The sequence below is a fragment of the Dipodomys spectabilis genome, unplaced genomic scaffold (genome assembly GCF_019054845.1).
Source record: "Dipodomys spectabilis isolate Male_0828 unplaced genomic scaffold, ASM1905484v1 ptg000017l, whole genome shotgun sequence".
In the NCBI taxonomy this organism is placed as follows: Eukaryota; Metazoa; Chordata; class Mammalia; order Rodentia; family Heteromyidae; genus Dipodomys; species Dipodomys spectabilis.
This window is the reverse complement of record NW_024870694.1, coordinates 19,669,980-19,687,787: the sequence shown is the minus strand read 5'-3', so window position 1 is coordinate 19,687,787 and position 17,808 is coordinate 19,669,980. Positions and strand designations below refer to the sequence as shown.

The window sequence follows — 17,808 nt, the reverse complement described above, 5'->3', positions numbered from 1 at the left end:
AAGCATAGTAATCTAAGAACTTTTCCATTTTCCAGGTATTGAGTTTATTGAGAACAATAATTTAACCTAAACATTTATATGCCAAGGCTGTGCTATAAAAGGATAATTACCTCTTTAGTTTATGAGTCGTTGGCCTTAAAAACAAATGTCAGGAAGGGAAAATCATTGTGAAGTTGGGATTCAACCCATTAGAGAAATTAAAATGCATAATCAATTACTGATTAGACACTAATAATGATAATGAATTCTGTAGTCTATGGTTGAAACAAGCAATTAGCATCATTAGAAGAGGTGTAAACAATTAACGAAAGGGCTAATTGCCCTCTGAATAGATATTGCCCTGGAGTTCTTGCACTGTAGCAATCCATTATCAAATCTCTATAGTAACTCCCCAGATACTTTCTCCCAGGTGCAGTGGCACTAATACATGCTTATTATTTATGAACACCACTTTCTCCTCTGGGTAATTTTGAAAAAAAAAAAAAAAACTCAAGTTGTTTTCCTACCCAGTATGAAAAGTAAAATCAAATCTACAATTGGATTTAGAATTAGCCAAGATACAGTCTCTCATTAAAAGGCAAAGAAAGGCACTATTACAATTTAACAAAGTTACAGTGTGTTCAAAAGGTCCCTGACATCAAGCCAAGAACATAAATTAGCCTGTTCAGAGAGAAAAGAGCCTGTTCCTGTGATAAATCAGGCAAGCACACATATCCAACAAAAATTAAAAGTACACCCACAACACAATAGCTTCTCGGCATTTATCCCCCTTACTGATTTAATATGTGACTAGAAACTCTTCAAAGGTAAGAGCTCCTGGCTCAGTTATCTCAAATTCTAGCATGTACCAGAATTCCCTCAAAGACTTGTTAATACACACACACTCTGCAGGATCCCTTCTCCCCAGTTCTAGTCTCTGGATGAAACCCAAGAATTTAATTCCAGTTGGTGGTAAGGTGGCCATACTTTGAGGATAACTCCTGGCTTTCCTACTGCAAGGCATGTATAAAGGTAAGAGGAAGCTTACTCTTTGTGGAAAATATTCTGTTAACAACAATGGAAAGCTGCATAGTGAAATTCTTCAATGAATGCCCATACTTTGCCCTTAATGCTGGATAATACCTTGTTGATCTTGTTAGATAATCCTCTGGGGCATTTGAAAATTTCCAAAGCAAAGGAAATTCCCTTAATCCCAAACCTATCTCACCTGGTAACATATTTATTCTATCACCCTGAGCTACACATGAGTTCTAGAGATGTACCTGGGGTTCAAATCCTGGCTGTTTCATTTACTAAGCTGTTAAACTCTTGGGCAGTCTCTTGAGCTACAGCTTCTTGTAAAACAAGCATAACAATACTTAAAACTTTACAGCTCATAGTGTACCTATGACAGCATTCAGTGAAATAATACATCTTTAGCTTTAGCCCAAAAACTAATTCATAGAAAACCCCAAACTACCAACACTGTCATGCCTGGTCTTTGCTGAAGATTTCTTTTTTTTTTTTTAATTGTGAGAATACCAAACAGAGGAGTTAAAATTACGTGGGCAAGATAATGAGTACATTTCTTTTTTTTTGGGGGGGGGGGGAGGGGTCCGGTCGTGGGGCCTGAACTCTGGGCCTGGGCGCTGTCCCTCAGCTCTTCAGCTCAAGGCTAGCACTCTACCACTTGAGCCACAGCGCCACTTCCAGCTTTTTTCTTTTTGCTTATGTAGTGCTGAGGAATCGAACCCAGGGTCTCAGGCATGCAAGGCAAGCACTCTACCACTGAGCCACCTTCCCAGCCCCATGAGTACATTTCTTATCAAGCATTGTTGCCTCCTCTTTGTTTCCCCTTCCCATCCCTTCCCATCTTCCCCCTACCCCCCACCAAAGTTGTAAAGTTCGTTTTTCAACATAACGACTTGTACATCTCATTGTTGCAATGGGTCCACCTGTATCCCTAGTTAAATGATTTGTTTTTTCCCTTCCCCTCCACAAATTATACCAACATCAAATACAGTGAAAGCATGGGTTATACCATGGGGGAGGGACATACAAAGCAACAAAGAGATCATCTTATAAATATGTTAGAAACAATTGCATGAAAGGAAAAAACAAAAACAAAAAAAATTTGAATACTTATCTTGGGGTTCATTCCCCTAACATCAACTTATCTGACCGTTTCTGCTTGACTCAGACATATACTAGTTATTTTTGCTGAAGATTTCTATATTTCTCTACCCAGGTCACTTGTAATCCAGGACATCCATTTCCACAAAATTTCCAGCTGCTCTGAATTTCCAACAAGATTTCAAGATAAAATAGTATTCTCCTGAGAAAATATCATTCATAGTCCTCTTGGATTTCCTAGTTCTCTTGCTATTCCTGATTTTAGGCTCCAATACAAACGCCCTCAAATGTCACACCCCTTCCACCTGGTGCATTTTCACCTAACACCCCCTGTGATCCCCAATTTTTCTATCATGATTCCTAAAAAAAGCAAATATGGAGAAGGTCTGACCATCATTCATTCACCCAGACAACCAAAGATAGGCATTACCTATACATAAGTATTCCCTTTGAAATTTATATGTCAGTGTACATTCTCTCCTTTTGAAAAACTTGTTTCACTTCCACAAAATTATTACAAAACTGATGCATAAAGAAATTAAGATTAAGGGTTAGGAAGGTGGCTCAGTGGTAGAGTGCTTGCCTTGCATGCATGAGGCCCTGGGTTCGATTCCTCAGCACCACATAAACAGAAAAAACCAGAAGTGGCACTGTGGCTCAAGTGGTAGAGTGCTAGCCTTGAGCTGAAGAGCTAAGGGACAGCACCCAGGCCCAGAGTTCAGGCCCATGACCAACAAAAAAGAAAAGAAAAGAAAGAAATTGAGATTAAGACAGGAGTAGTTCATATCTATAATCCTACCTACTCAGGAGGCTGAGCTCTCAAGATCAAGGTTTGGGGTCAACCTGGGCAGGAAAGTCTGTAAGATACTTATGTCATTAAACCAGCAAAAAGCAGGAAGTAGAGCTGTGGCACAAATGGTAGAGGGCTAGCCTTGAGTGAAAAAGCTAAGGGACAGTACAACACGTAGGCCCTGAGTTTAAGCTTCAGTACCAGCATGTGCAAGCGCATGCACACACGCATACATGCACATACACATACATACACACATGCATGCACACAAATTAAGATAACTAAAGATAGAATCACCCAAAGAGAACTATTAGTAATAATCTGATTAATGTTATTATAGGCAAAGTGCACTTTTACAAATATAGAATTGTGCTATTATTTCCCGCAATCCTTTTCACTTAATATACTGCACAAATCTTTAAATGGTTTTTGAAAACACACTAATTTAATGGCTAAAAGGGTGTGATGTCATAGTTGGGCAAAAATTACTTAGCCCCTCGGAGTCTTTCCTCTCTCACATGTTTTATATTTTCAAGACCCAACAGAATGAAGATGTATATTTGCAACTGTTGGCCTCCATCACTAAGCATACACCAGGACATAAATGTTGGATGATAAAGCTAAAGAAATGATGACTGAATTAACTTGTAGACTAACAAACCAACTCCCCCAAAAATATGTTAATTAAAAAGCATGGGCTGGGAATGTGGCTTAGTGGTGGAGTGCTTGCCTAACATGCATGAAGCATTCCTCAGTACCACATAAACAGAAAAAGCCAGAAGTGGTGCTGTGACTCAAGTGGTAGAATGCTAGCCTTGGGCAAGGAGAGGCACAGGCATGCCTAGGCCCTGAGTTCAAGCCCCAGGCAAAAAATAAAATAAAATAGCACCTCCATTCATCTTCTGCTAGTAGTAGTCTATAAAACCCTTTCCTTTTGTACTCCAATGAAAATAAAGCATCTGTCCCACTTTCCAATGTTGTCAGTGAAATTGAATAAAATCAGAACATACATACATCCCTCAAGGCCAGAAGCTAAGCCATAGTTTAAAACTTTTCTTTCAAATAAGTAAAATGAGAATTAAGACACAACTATTTAACACTGTTTTGTGTCTGGTACTGACAACTGAATTCAGGGTTTCATGCTTGCTAGGCAGACACTATCTACACATACCTCTAAACCTACATTGTTCTAATTTCTAGTTCACTACAGGGACAACTCAGGGATCTGAGAGCATAGAGGAAACAAACCTAAGTGCTACACTGTTCATTTTATTAGTGAATATTACTAAAGAATCAAAGGCCTTGTGTGAGATAAAGTACAACTCTTTCTGTTTACACTGTGCCTTTCCAAGGGTTCTCATAGAACTGGCAACTATGAATAGAGAAATTACCTTCCCAACACCAGGCATTCACAAAGGCCATGAACTCCAATATGTCCAGCTTTCCCTGGTACTAAGCGTGACTGATATAATTCCTGAATATGGCCAGGTGCCTGCCTGTGGCATACCACCCAGCCTCTTCAACTTTGTCCCTGATTCTCCCCTCCCTCTCTCTCCCTCTCCCTCCCCCTCGCTCTCCCTTTCTCCCTCTCTTCCTCTCTCCCTCCATTTTAGGTAGGCCATGAGGCTTGAACTCAGGGCCTGGGCACTGTTCCTGAGCTTGTTTGCCCAAAAGGTAGTGCTCTATCACTTTAAGCCACATTTCCACTTCTGGTTTTCTGGTGGTTAATTGGAGATAAGAATCTCATGGACTTTAGGATTACAGACAAGTATGAACCACCAGCGCTCAGCTCCTGCTTTTCCTATCTAAACCTGTATTTACCTTCTCATGTTAGGATAGTCAGCATTACTAGGAAAGAGAGATATACATATTATTGGGGAGTTCAGGCCCTACAAACCAAAAAAAAACAAAAAACAAAAAAAGCCAGCCCAGACAGGAAAGTCCATGAGACTCATCTCCAATTAAACACCAAAAACTAGAAGCAGTGTTGTGGCTCAAGTGGTAGAGCGCTAGCCTTGAGCTGAAGAGCTGAGGGACAGTGCCCAGGCCCAGAGTTCAGGCCCCACGACTGGACCCAAAAAAAAAAAATAAATAAATAAAGAGATGGATTCTCAAAGACTTTTCTGCCCATGCTGGCTTTGAATCAGATCCTCAAATTTCAGCCTCCTGAGTAGCTAGAGTTACAGACATGAGCCACCAATTCTCAATCAAGTTTTGTTTCTTCTTTTCACATCAGCCTGCCTCTTTCTTTGAGCTTCCTCACTCAATATTATTATTTCAGACCTTCTTACCTTCATCATATCCATAGCTTCCTATCTGGCCTTCCAGCTCAGTTAGTTCATTCCATCCAGCACCACCTGCTTAATATCTCTCAGCTAATCAGAAACTCAGACAAATACAGCATAGAATCTGAATGTCTTGTCCAGCACTCAAAATCCTCCATTGTTACAGTCCTATCTCTAGCCTCGCAAAACCAACTGCCTCGCATGACACATTATACACACCTGTGTTTCTAGACTATTTTTTTTTCTTCCCAAGACACAGTCTTGCTGTCTAGCTGAGGCTGACAGAAAATTCATTATCCCTATTCCTCAGCCTCCCAAGCACAGAGGTTTGCACAACTACACAGACTACTTTTGATGTTTTCCCTGCATTGAATTCTACTTACTCAAATAAACCGGTTCAAATCCTACTCCCCTTGTAGTGCTATCAGAAAATCTATTACATTCTTGTCTCTGTTCTTTTACCCATTCAAAAACTATTTTTGAGTTCCTTGGCAATAAGCTAGTTACCAAAATAAGGTGATTGGGAGAACAAAACAAAAATACAGACAAAGCTCCTGTTTTTACATTCTTCTCTCTCTATAAGTCTTTGTTTTCTTTGTGCCTGTACTGGAGCTTGAACTCAGAGCCGCTTGCTTTTGCTCTTTTGCTCAAGACTGGCACTTTACCACATCACAAGCAACCTCTACTTTCCAGCTTTTGCTGATTAACTGAAGTATCTCTAAGATTTGTTTATCCAAGCTGGCTTCAAATGGAGATCCATAAAACTCAGCCTCCTAACTAGCTAGGATTACAGATATGAGCCACTGGTGCCAGCTGTCTGAGTCTTACTTACCTCAATTAAATATAATATAAATCTGTGAGGAGCTGCTGTATCACAAACTTTTTTTTTCAATTACTAGCATGGTATCAGGCACATAGCAAATGCTTAGTAAATGTTTGCTGATTGAGTTTTGGTTGGTTATTAAAGATCTATTTTATGTCCACACATCTACCCCCACCAGCCTGTGACCACAGCTATTTACATATTTGGCTCCCACCTGAAGAGACTAGCTGTTAGTAACAGTATGTTCTAAAATCAATCAGGCTCACTGGCCACCTGACCAGGAACAGTCATTGTCTTTCCCACAGAGATTGTGAACAGTTTTGCCTTAGGCACTGAGAATGTTTATGAAACCCTGATCAGAATAGGAGGCAATGTGCGGGGAGGTGTCTTCCTTTTTATGGCAACACAACAGACGTTTGATGAAGATTCCATTCAATTAATGCTTCAATATTCTCTATATATTCATAACCTTTTCATCTCATATAAACTTAGCATGCAAAAGATCTCTCAAGCATCCAAATTAAGCATCAATTCAGCTATTTACCAAACGCTCAAAAGAGGCAACACACACAAGAAAAGCATGAGTGGGCTTTGGAATTAAGAAAACCTGGGTTTGATGTCCAAATTGGAAAGACACTCAACTTTGGTTTTCTCCTCTGTAAAACAAGGACAGGGCCACCTGCCTCATGGGATTTGCTCTGAGGATTAAGTGAGATAATGAATGTAAATAAAGTGCTTGGCATAGAGCAGATGTTCAGGAAGTGGTAAGCTGTTGCTATGGCTGAAGGGTAAGATTCACAGGGCAGTGGTGGTATTTGCTTTATAGCCAACAAGACAATTTCAAAAGAGACTTTGACTCAGTGGAAGAAAAAAAAAAGATAAATATATAAAAGCCATCTTATCATGAAGCCTTGCAACTTCAGGAATCCATTAAAGTCCAAGTAATGTGGAAACCTAGATCTTTCATTGACATCAAAAGCAACATTATCTGGAAACATTCATTAAATACAATAGGTGTGTCCAATCCTCTTGTCTGGAACATTTGGTATTTTCAACAATTCAAATGTTTTGGGGGATATAGTTCAAGGGAATGGCATTTAACCACATTTAAAGTATTTTTTTACCTGTTGTACTTTAAGATGAATAGTCTGTCAACTCCTAGCAGCCACTACCATTCCTAGAACTGGTGTTGATTCTTTAGAACTAGGAACCCAAAACTAGTATAAGAAGTCAGTGTCTTGTAGGTTACTGTGAGAGGACCTACCTGGTATATGAGAGGCACACAAATATTTGCTGAATAGAAGAGTCACCTCTGGTTACAACTAACCTGTATACTGAATGTAATGCAATACCTAGGATATCAATGTAATAAATATTACTATGAATAACCATTCCAGTCAGAATCAGAGAAGGATATAGGGCAACTATTTCAATCTCCCCTAAAAACAACCAGAAAAAAGCTGGCATCTACTCTTAATCAAACAACTCTTAATCAAACATGTACCACACTGATTTTGGTCCTGGCTCCTCCACACACTCAGGGATCTGTGCTGCATTCGATATATGAGTGGCTTTCAAGTTAGTAAAGGAAGTCAAGAATAAATGCCATTCTTTACCATTATGCTTAAAATCTATATATATCTACTCTCAAGTGTGTGGGGAGGGGCACTTTAAGAGATGAAGAGCTGAAACATTTGTGTGTGTGTCTTTGTTTAATTTGTAACAAAGACTTATAGACAGGTGCAAATAGAAAATCCTCTTTTGCAACCCAGAACTCAATGCTGATATAAGATTTTGGTACATGTAAGAAGGAATATGACTCCCACAACAGTTGGCAATGGGAGGGTTTGTTAACTCACACAGGTTGCTCTGAGAATAAAGTTGATATACGAGGGGGGGGGGGGGTGAGGGAAGGGCTGTTTTGTCCTCTACCATTCCTAAGAGTGGAAAGTTCTCCTCCTGTAACCCAAAGGTGGCAGTATCTGAGCCACATGGGGAGAGCTGAAAAAGCCACAGATGACCTTACTAGAATTTCATGCTTGCTTACACATGTGACTTAGGGCCAGCACCCAGGCTTCCAAGCTCTCAAAAGTCACTCATAAATCAGCAAATGAGACACGTGCTGTGAATAGTGTAATTCCTCATGAGCAAAGATAATGTCTGTGTTGCTAGACTTTTATTTTTTGCAGTGAGCAAGCAGATAATGGCAAAAACTGTCATAACATTTGTCATAACAATCTTGGAACTTATACAGAAGTGGAGAGAGAGAGAACTACTCCAGCTTTAACAGGTAATTTTGTTTCATCTCCCCTAACCCATAAGATTAATGTAAAAGCTAAACCCAGATAGTGTAATCTTTAACTTATAAATACATCAATCTGCATAAATAAAAGATAAGGATTTTTTTTAGGTAACTACAGTAGCACTATCATGCATTAACAAAGAAAAGCAATGTCTTTATATCAGCAAATATGCCTCAAATTTCCCCAACTATTTCAAGGTACTCATCTTCTTATATTCTTTTAAAAAATTAAGTAACAGCTTTATTTAGGTAAAGCTTGCACATGATAAATTCATCTACCTTACCCCCTGCCAGCTACTAGGTAGTTTTCTGAGTCTATGGATTTTGCCTTAACTAGCCATTTTTATTCATCTTTCCTCTTACACAAGTACAACCTGTTTAGAGATCTGCTCCTTCCCCACTAAGGGACGAATTTAACATTATCTGACAGGCACTCACAGAACAATATTCTCCAGCAGACAGTCCCTGCTTTATTCTAATGTGGGAGCTGAGTAGCAACCACTTTATTTTATTTTAGCTATTATAAAGCCCAGAGTTTAGCCACTAAATTCTTATTATAGTATATCCCAGTATCAGATACATGTTTCCAACCAAACTTCCACCCCTTTCTTCACTTCTACCTTAATATGCCTTTTGTTAGATCACATATTGATTATATTACAAGGGTTTCTTGTTTGTTTGTTTGGTTGCTTGTTTTTTGTTTTTTTTTTTTGGGGGGGGGGTGTCCGGTCGTGGGGCCTGAAGTCTGGGCCTGGGCGCTGTCCCTCAGCTCTTTAGCTCAAGGCTAGCACTCTACCACTTGAGCCACAGCACCACTTCTGATTTTTTTTTCTGCTTATATGGTGCTGAGGAATCAAACCCAGGGCCTCATGCATGCAAGGCAAGCGCTCTACCACTGAGCCACCTTCCCAGCCCAGTTGGTTGTTTTTGTATTAAGACAGGGTCTCATTACATCGCCTATGCTGACCTAGAATTCATCCTCCTCCTGCCTCCCAAGTACTGGCATTATCGGCATATACTAATATGCTTTGCTTACTTCTACTATTTTTACACTTTTCAAACACTGCTTTTGGAACTGCTTAAGATTTAACTGCACATTTCTTTCCAGATAGTCTGATACTATGCTACCCATGTCATAAATCCTAGAAAAATCTCTCCCATTAGGTATGATTGTATGTATGTTGATAGGTGGTAGTCCCAACAAGTCTGCTTCTAGGGCTCCACTAAAGGATGAAGAAGCAGAAGAAATACATAAAAGGTGACTAAAGGAACAATGCGTGAAATTTACTTCCAAACCCACAAAAATAGAAATGTATGAGTAGAGCAAGATCTGCAAAGAGTGATTTATGGGTTAGAGAACTAAACCTAACACGGCTAAAAGGAAATACAGAGAAAGAAGAAGAAAAGAGACATAGCAGCTATTTTCCTGAGATCAGAGGCTAACAATAACAATATTGCTACATTGAGGGTGTATGTGACAACTGCAGAGAACAAAAACTACAAGTTTGCTGCTAGAAGTGTGAAATATTCACTTCCAGTCTCAGTGCTGGCTACTGATGGTATTGGTTGCTTTGCTCTTGCCAAACGAAAATATCCTGTAACAAATAACATGACAATCCAGTCTTTCCCAAGGAAGGGCCCCACAGGCAGAGAACATTCCTTCCTCCCTTCACAAAACTCTTCCTGCAGCAGGGAATGTGATGATCAATCAACTATTCTGGATCTAAGTTTTGTTTATATGTTCCAATCCTAAACATTCATTGAAATCTTTTCCATTGCAGCAAAACATTTTAGTTTGGATTTAAGCACTACTGTATGACAACATGCAAGTGTGTTTCCGAAAAGCAAAGCTCAACAGCAAAGTAACATTTCCTGCATTAAACCCAGGAGGCACAAATGAGAAACGTCATTGTAGAAGACATGGCTACCTGACAGCTACAAAGAGACAAGGACCTATCTTTTCCAAGTGATCAACCTCAGTGGAAGCTTTACTCTGAGGTACAAGAAAAGCTTGTGTGAAACAAAACTGGTTATGCTATAATATAGCTGCACACTAGTGATTCACGCCTGTAATCCTAGCTACTCTGGAGGCTGAGATCTGAGGATTGCAGTTTGAAGTCAGCCAGGGAAGACTTTTATCTCAAATAAGCTACTCAGAAAAAGCCAGAAATGGAGCCATGGTTCAAATGGTAAAGCTTTAGCCTTTAGCAAGCTCTAGCCTTTAAAAGCCCAGGGACAAGACCCAGGCCCTGAGTTCAAGCCCCAAGACAAGCAAAAATACAAAAAAAAAAAAAGTAGTGAGCATGACAGCATACCTTATACTAGCTGTTTTCTGTGTCCACTACTACTCTAGGAGAAAGCAGGCTTTGAGATGGGGGGAAAGTGTGAGCAGTGTAAGATACATAAAGGCCATTTTCTTAATAATAGCTAACAGATTCATCCTAAGTATGTAATGTAAATATACACAAGAGAACCATCTCCAAAAGGTGTTCTCACCTATACTAAAACCTCCCACCCTGGATTCTCCAACTATGTTATACAGAGCATTAAGGTGTGTGCCTGGCCTATTTCAAGTATCACTGTGTCTTTACTCAAATATTGCTTTTGTAACTACCTAAGATTTGGCTACATAACATTTCTCCCTAGATATTGTGGTACTGTCTTATTGTGGTCTTGATGCCTAGAGAATCCTTCTCATTTGGATATGATGGTTTTCTTTCTTGCATGTGATGGATGGTAGGCTGATATTCCCAAAAGTCTGGTTCTAGAACTCCTACTGAAGATTGCAGAGGGGTTTATTCTTTACTTGTCCATTTGTCTGAGATAAGGTCTCACTACGTAGGCCAGGCTAGCCATGATTTTATAACCCTCCTTCCTCAGCCTCTCAAGAGCTGGGTTTTCAGCTATTCACTTGTCACTGCTAAAATGCTTTATCTGCCTTTTATTGTGTGTTTTTCCTACTTGTGCACGTTAGAACAATATGGATTATTTTTTTTTTCAGGGTTAGAGCTTGAATTTAGGACCTTGAAGATAGAACTCTCAAATGCTGTACCTGAACTACAGCTTCAACCATGGGTGGGGAGTGTGTGTGTGAAAGAGAGAAAGTGTGTGTGCGTGTGTGTGTGTGTGTGTGCATGCATGTGTATGCACGTGCATACCTACCAGCCCTGGGGCTTGAACTCAGGGCCTGGCACTATCCCTGAGCTTTTTGATTGTTAATTGGAAATAAGAGTCTCACAGATTTTCCTGCCTGGGCTGGCTTCAAACCATGATCCTCAAATTTCAGGATCCTGAGTAGCTAAGATTACAAGCATGAGTCACAAGCTCCCAACTCTGGATAGTGATTTTCAAAAAAAAGTTAAATACATGTCATAGATTCTAATTCAACTTTTCTGAGACTGAGACCAGGCACTCATATTCTTAAAAAACTCCCCAGTGTAACTTGAGAGTAGGGGCAGGAGAGGGGAAATGGGGAAGAATGAAGGAAGGGGTAGCACTGACCAGGAAGCCTACTTATAACCTCATGACCTGATTTATGGAATTGTAGCTTCTTGGTACAAATACTTAATAATCACATAAAAAATTCCAGTGACTCAAACATGAGCTAGAGTTGAAAATCAATGGTCATACACAGATACTTCTGACTCTTGCATCTAGTCATAGCTGTCTCCTTCCAGTCTTTCAGCTGCAACTGGACATGTCCCTCAAATGGTTGAGTATCAGCCTTGAGCAAAAAAGCCGAACAAGAACATGAGGCCCTGAGTTCAAACCCAAGTACCAGCACACACACAAAAAATGAGCTTTTCTTTCTTCAAGGTTGAGCCTCCTGCATGTAATATACCAAAATTCCCTTCCCTGGGAGGTCTCTAGTCCTTTAACCAGTTCAGACATACTTCTAGTATTAAAGCTTTTGTATTTCTACAGCGACTCAGTGTTTACAGAGATATTCAGCATCACATTCACAATGTGATCTTATCTACGTTCACTGCTATGCTGTGTGTACAGGTTTGTCTTTCCTCCTTTGATTAACAGTCTTCTGAATAGGTATTATGGGACTTCACTATTCCCAAAGCCTGTGGAGGATGCAAAGACAAAAAATCACTCTCATAGCGGAACCTTCAGAAAAAAGTTGGGGATCCAGACCAGCTTTGTCAGCATAGGGAGATGACATCTCACTACTCTAAAACCAGACTGAGGCCAGGTGCCAGTGGCTCACGCCTGTAATCCTAGCTACTCAGGAGGCTCAGTTCTGAGGATCATGATTCAAACTCAGCCCAGAGACTCTTATCTCCAATAAACCAATCAGAAAACTGGAAGTGGCGCTGTGGCTCAGGTGGTAGAGTGCTAGCCATGAGCTGAAGAGCTGAGGGACAGCACCCAGGCCCAGAGTTCAAGCCCCATGACCAACAACAACAACAACAAAAAAAAAACACAAAAAGAAAACTGAAAACCCACAGTAAGAAGACAAATCATGAACCATTGAGAGTCACTGAAAGTTTCTAAGTGGTACTTTTTGTTCTTATAAAAAATAACACTTTTCTAGCCTGGTGCCAGTGGCTCACACCTGTAATCCTAGCTACTCAGGAGGCTGAGGATCCTAGCTACTCAGATCTGAGGATCACAGTTCAAAGCCAGCCCAGGCAGGAATGTCCGTGAGACTCTTATCTCCAATAAACCACTAGAAAACTGGAAGTGGTGCTGTGGCTCAAGCAGTAGAGGGACAGCACCCAAGCCCAGAGTTCAAGCCCCGGGACCAACCAAAAAACAAAACAAAACAAAAAAAAAAACCCCACTTGTCTTTAAAATAGTATACTATATTCATTGTATAATTGGAAAAAAAAAAACCCTTAAAGTAGGTTATCTCTCGCAAAGAAAAACAAAACAAAACAAAAAAAAACCATTGTTAATATTTTGGCAGCTTTCATTTTAGTCATTTCTGCATATACAAGGTTCTAGAAGGCTTTTGAACAGCAATGTGATATCATCAGGAAGGCTGGGTTACAAGATGTCTCAGGGACAACCTAAGACTTTCTGGGAATGGAAGTGACCAGGTGAAGCTGCTACAAACACAGTCACAGCTTCTTCTGTGATGTAATGTCTTCACCTGTACAAATCACAAGAGATGATAACTACTTCATGCAGATCCACAAATAAGCCCTGCGGGACAGTGGAACCTGGGGAGGAAACACAGGGCTGACAGGGGGAAATGTGCCTACACTTCAGCAGGGGAGACTTTGAGGGAGGAGGTAGGGTAAATGTCCTATCAGGCAGCAACAGGTTGTCAAGCAAGGGATCCTATCTTGGGACTTGAGTTTGTTTCATAGGACCAGAGTTTTCTTGGAGACCATCCTCACCATGATTCCCAGGAGGGAGACTCCTAAAAATAGGCAATGACTGCACATCTTTTGTATGTGATAATTATGTCACAATAAAACAGCTCATAGTATGACAGCTCCTGCCTCTTAGTCACAAGCCGTGTTGACTCAGATCACAGCCTCAAGAAGAGCTTGACCTGTGTCACAACCCACTAACGGGCTCATTTTGCCAAGTTCTAACAGCCTTGCCCCCTACTCTTGAGACAAAGGGCCTCTGTCAAAGAGCAGAGGCCAAAAACTGGGAGGACATTTGCATGTCTCTTCCACGCTTACGAGGTGTTTACTATTTTGCTTCCAAAAAGGCTTGAGTCTAATGCGTTATTTCGTCCCCTTCTTTCCTTTGCTAATTTTAACTCAATTCCAAATTAATATTTTCAACTCCCAGCTCTTCCCACCCGTTTATGACTGAGGAATGAATGTAAGCACAAAACATCTTGTGATGGCCTCAAAATAGAAAACAAGTTTAAAGTTTTATTTTTCTGTCCCAAAGCTGCCAAAGCACTGTCTGTCTTAACTTTCTGCTCTATACAGTTTCCTCTTCCTCCCTCCCATTCAGCTTTACCTAGTAAAGTCCAAATAAAAGGGATACATACAAAGCAAAATGTATCAGTAAACCCCAGCTAAAAAAAGCAAAGCTCATGTAAATGTTGGAATAACTAATGAGAAGCACTGTCCTCTAAAGATGGGTCCAGCCTTACCTTTTCAGTAAGTGGCAGGTACACCTAGACAGGTAAAAACACACCACCTCCACTCCCTGAGTTTCCACACTGGCCCCCTTTCAGCGCCACCCACCTCTCTGCTTTCTATTAATGCTACAAGCCAAAGTCACCACATCATACTCTACACTCTGTCAGCACGCTGAAGGCAAAGAGACAAACTGAGAAAGACATAGCTTAAAGGAAGGAAGCTGGGTATCAGTGGCTCACACCTGTAATCCTACTTACTTGGTTAGGGTAAAGTTGTTGGGTTCATGGTTCAAGACCAGCCAAGGCAGAAAGAAAGTCCACAAAACCTCTATCAAGTCACTGAAAAAATTCTAATATGGATAGAAGTAGCTTAAGTAAAATTATTATACCATTACAAAAAGGGGGGAGGCACCTTCTGAATAAAGAGCTGGATACAGTGATGATTGCCTGTTATCCTAGCCACTGGAAACGCTAACACAGACGGATTACATATATGCACCCAGACAAGAAGTAAGAACCTATCCCACAACTAAGGAGCACAAGTCAGAGCTTAGTGGTAAGAGTGCCCACGTAGGAAGTACAAGGACCTGAGTTCCAACCTCAGTAACTGCCATCAATCAGTCAATCAATAAGGATGGGATGGATGGACGCTAGAAGACTGAGAAGTTCAACCCGAGCCTCCTCAGAAGCACTCCACTGCACAGCTTCATACCACACCCTTTTTTTTTTTTTCTGCAGTGGGGCTTGAACCCTGGACCTGGGTGCCGTCCCTCAGCTTTTCAGCTCAAGGTCAATGCTCTAACACTTGAGTCACAACACCACTTCTGGTTTTCTGGTGTTTAATTGCAGAGAAGAGTCTCACGGGCTTTCCTGCCTGGGCTGGCTTTGAACATTGATCCTCAGATTTCAGCCTCCTGAGTAGCCAGATTACAAGCATGAGCCACCAGAGCCCAGCCACAGCACACGCTTCTAGCTCTGCTTTTATTTATTTTTGTCGGTCATGGTGCTTGAACTTTGGGCCTACGCACTGTCCCTGGAGCTCTTCAGCTCAAGGCAATCACTCTACTTCTTGAGCCACAGCACCACTTCTGTTTTTCTGCTTGTTAATTGGAGATAAGAGTCTCACAGACTTTTCCTGCCCAGGCTGGCTTTGAACAATAATCCTCACATCTCAGCCTCCTGAGTAACTAGGATTATAGGGGTGAGCCACCAGCACTTTTATATCTCACACTTTCATGGTTTTAGGCATTTGTTGGCTGGAGGTAATTCTATAGGACTGAGGACAAGACACTCTGGTTCTGGTTTTCTACTAGGGCTGATAAGATTACAGTGGCATCAAGGTTTTTTTTTTTGTTTGGTTGGTTTTTTTTGGGGGGGGGGGAGGGATTGTTCCTAAACCTAAATACAGAATGTTATAAAGGAGAGAATTCAGTGGGTATGAGGAACAAAAGCTGTAGGTCTGGCTATGAAAGTGGTAACAAGACTTTAGCTTTCTTGTAAAAGAAACATGATTGCCTTACATATGTCCTCAAACCAAGGGCAAGAATGTTGGCAAGAAACACAGAAATTGTAAGAAGCAAATGGCTAGATAGCAAGATCATCCTTCACTGAATGCTTTCATCTTCATGGAGCATATGTTGCCACAAGTGATCACTAATTTAATTCTACTATCAAAGAGAATGCTACAGTAATCAAGTGCAATCCAAATAGCAGCAAGGATCATACATTCAGGAAGCTCAGCATACTAGTGGCTCATCTCTGTTATCATCGAACTCATGAGGCTGAGATCTGACAATCAAAGTTTGAAACCATCTAGGGCAGACAAATATGAGAGATCCCTATCTCCAATTAACCAGCAAAAAGCTGGAACTGAGATGCGACTCAACTGGTAGAGCCTCAGCCTTGAGTAAAGAAGCTAAGGGAGAATGTGAGGCACTGAGATCAAGCCTCAGTATCTGCTAAAAGAGGGAGGGAGAAAGGAAGAAAGGGAGGAAGGGAAGAAAGAAGGGAGGAGAGAAAGAAGGAAGAGGGAGGGAAAAGAAGGAAAGAAGAAGAGAGGGAGGGACAGAGAAAGGGAGGGAAAGGAAAGGAGAGTGGGAGAGAGGGAGAAGGAAAGAGGGAGAGAGGAAGAAAGGGAGGGAGAGAGAAGAAAGGAGGGAGGGAAGGGAAAGAAGAAAGAAGGGAAGGAAAAGGAGTGAGGGAGGGAGAAAGAGAGGGAGAGAGAGAGGGAGGGAAGGAAGGAAGGAAGGAAGGAAGGAAGGAAGGAAGGAAGGAAGGAAGGAAGGAAGGAAGGAAGGAAGGAAGGAAGGAAAGAAGGAAGGAAGGAAGGAAGGAAGGAAGGAAGGAAGGAAGGAAGGCAGGCAGGCAGGCAGGCAGGCAGGGATACACACACCCTATTTAAACGATATTATCAGAGCTTCACATTTATTTTGTACTACATTAAGACAAAACTCAGAAGCCCACCACTACATCAGAGCTTTGAAGCAGGATTTTATGATATAGTCTAAGAAGGCAGCGAATTTGTGATTTTCCTGCCTCAGCTTCCCAAGTGCTGATAGTACAGGTATAAAACACATCTGGCCCTTATGGTTTAAAATATTCTAACAGGATAAAATATGGTCAGCAAACTGACCATATTTGGCTGATTTGCCAAATTCAGTCAGCCATCTGTCTTGTTTTTTACAGTACAAACGCCAAGAATATATTTTTTAAATGGCTGAAGAGATAAAAATAATAATATGCCATGATGAGAAATGTTTTATGAAATTCAATTTTAGTGTCCATAAAGTTGTATTGGAACACAGCTCCACTTGCTTTTTTAACACTGTCTATGGCTACTTTTCGTAGAGTGAATTGGTAGGAAAGAGACTGGATGGTCTACAAAGCCAAATTATTTATTAAACAGGCTATTTATAGGAAGTTTGCCAACCTCTAGTCCAGAGACAAACCTAGGGTGTGAAAATATATTTTGTTTACTTCATTCTATACTTCATAGTTTTCTAGGTATATTCACACCTATTAGGTGTGTGTGTGTGTGTGTGTATGTGTGTATGTGAGAGAGAGACAGAGAGACAGAGAGAGAGACAGAGAGAGAGACAGAGACAGACAGACAGGTGGGGGGAAGAAGGAGAGAGAGAGAGAGAGAAAGAAAAAGAGAGAGAGAGAGAGAGAGAGAGAGGGAGAGAAAGAGAACAGCACTCAAGCTTGAAGTCAGGGCCTGGGCACTGTCCATTAGCATTGTTGCTCAACGTTAGCACTCAAAGACTTAAGCCACTGCTCCACATCTGGCTTTTTGGTAGTTAACTGGACACAGGAGTCTCATGGACTTCTCTGCCTCACCAAGCTTTGAACCACAATCTGCAGATCTTAGCCTCCTGAGTAGACAGAATTACAGTAGACAGAATTGAGCCAGTGACACCTGGCATTCACACCTAT

The 17,808-nt window shown here is 40.9% G+C and overlaps 1 protein-coding gene and 1 non-coding gene across 2 annotated transcripts in view; one reads left to right on the top strand and one right to left on the bottom strand.

Annotated features, from left to right (window-relative positions):
• Igf2bp2 (insulin like growth factor 2 mRNA binding protein 2) overlaps positions 1-17,808 on the bottom strand; it is a 157,254-nt gene that overhangs the window by 85,254 nt on the left and 54,192 nt on the right. The window lies entirely within an intron of this gene.
• Positions 7,700-7,828, top strand: LOC122099992. Its single transcript, XR_006146063.1, has one exon. It is a non-coding gene; the product is annotated as a small nucleolar RNA SNORA40 (small nucleolar RNA).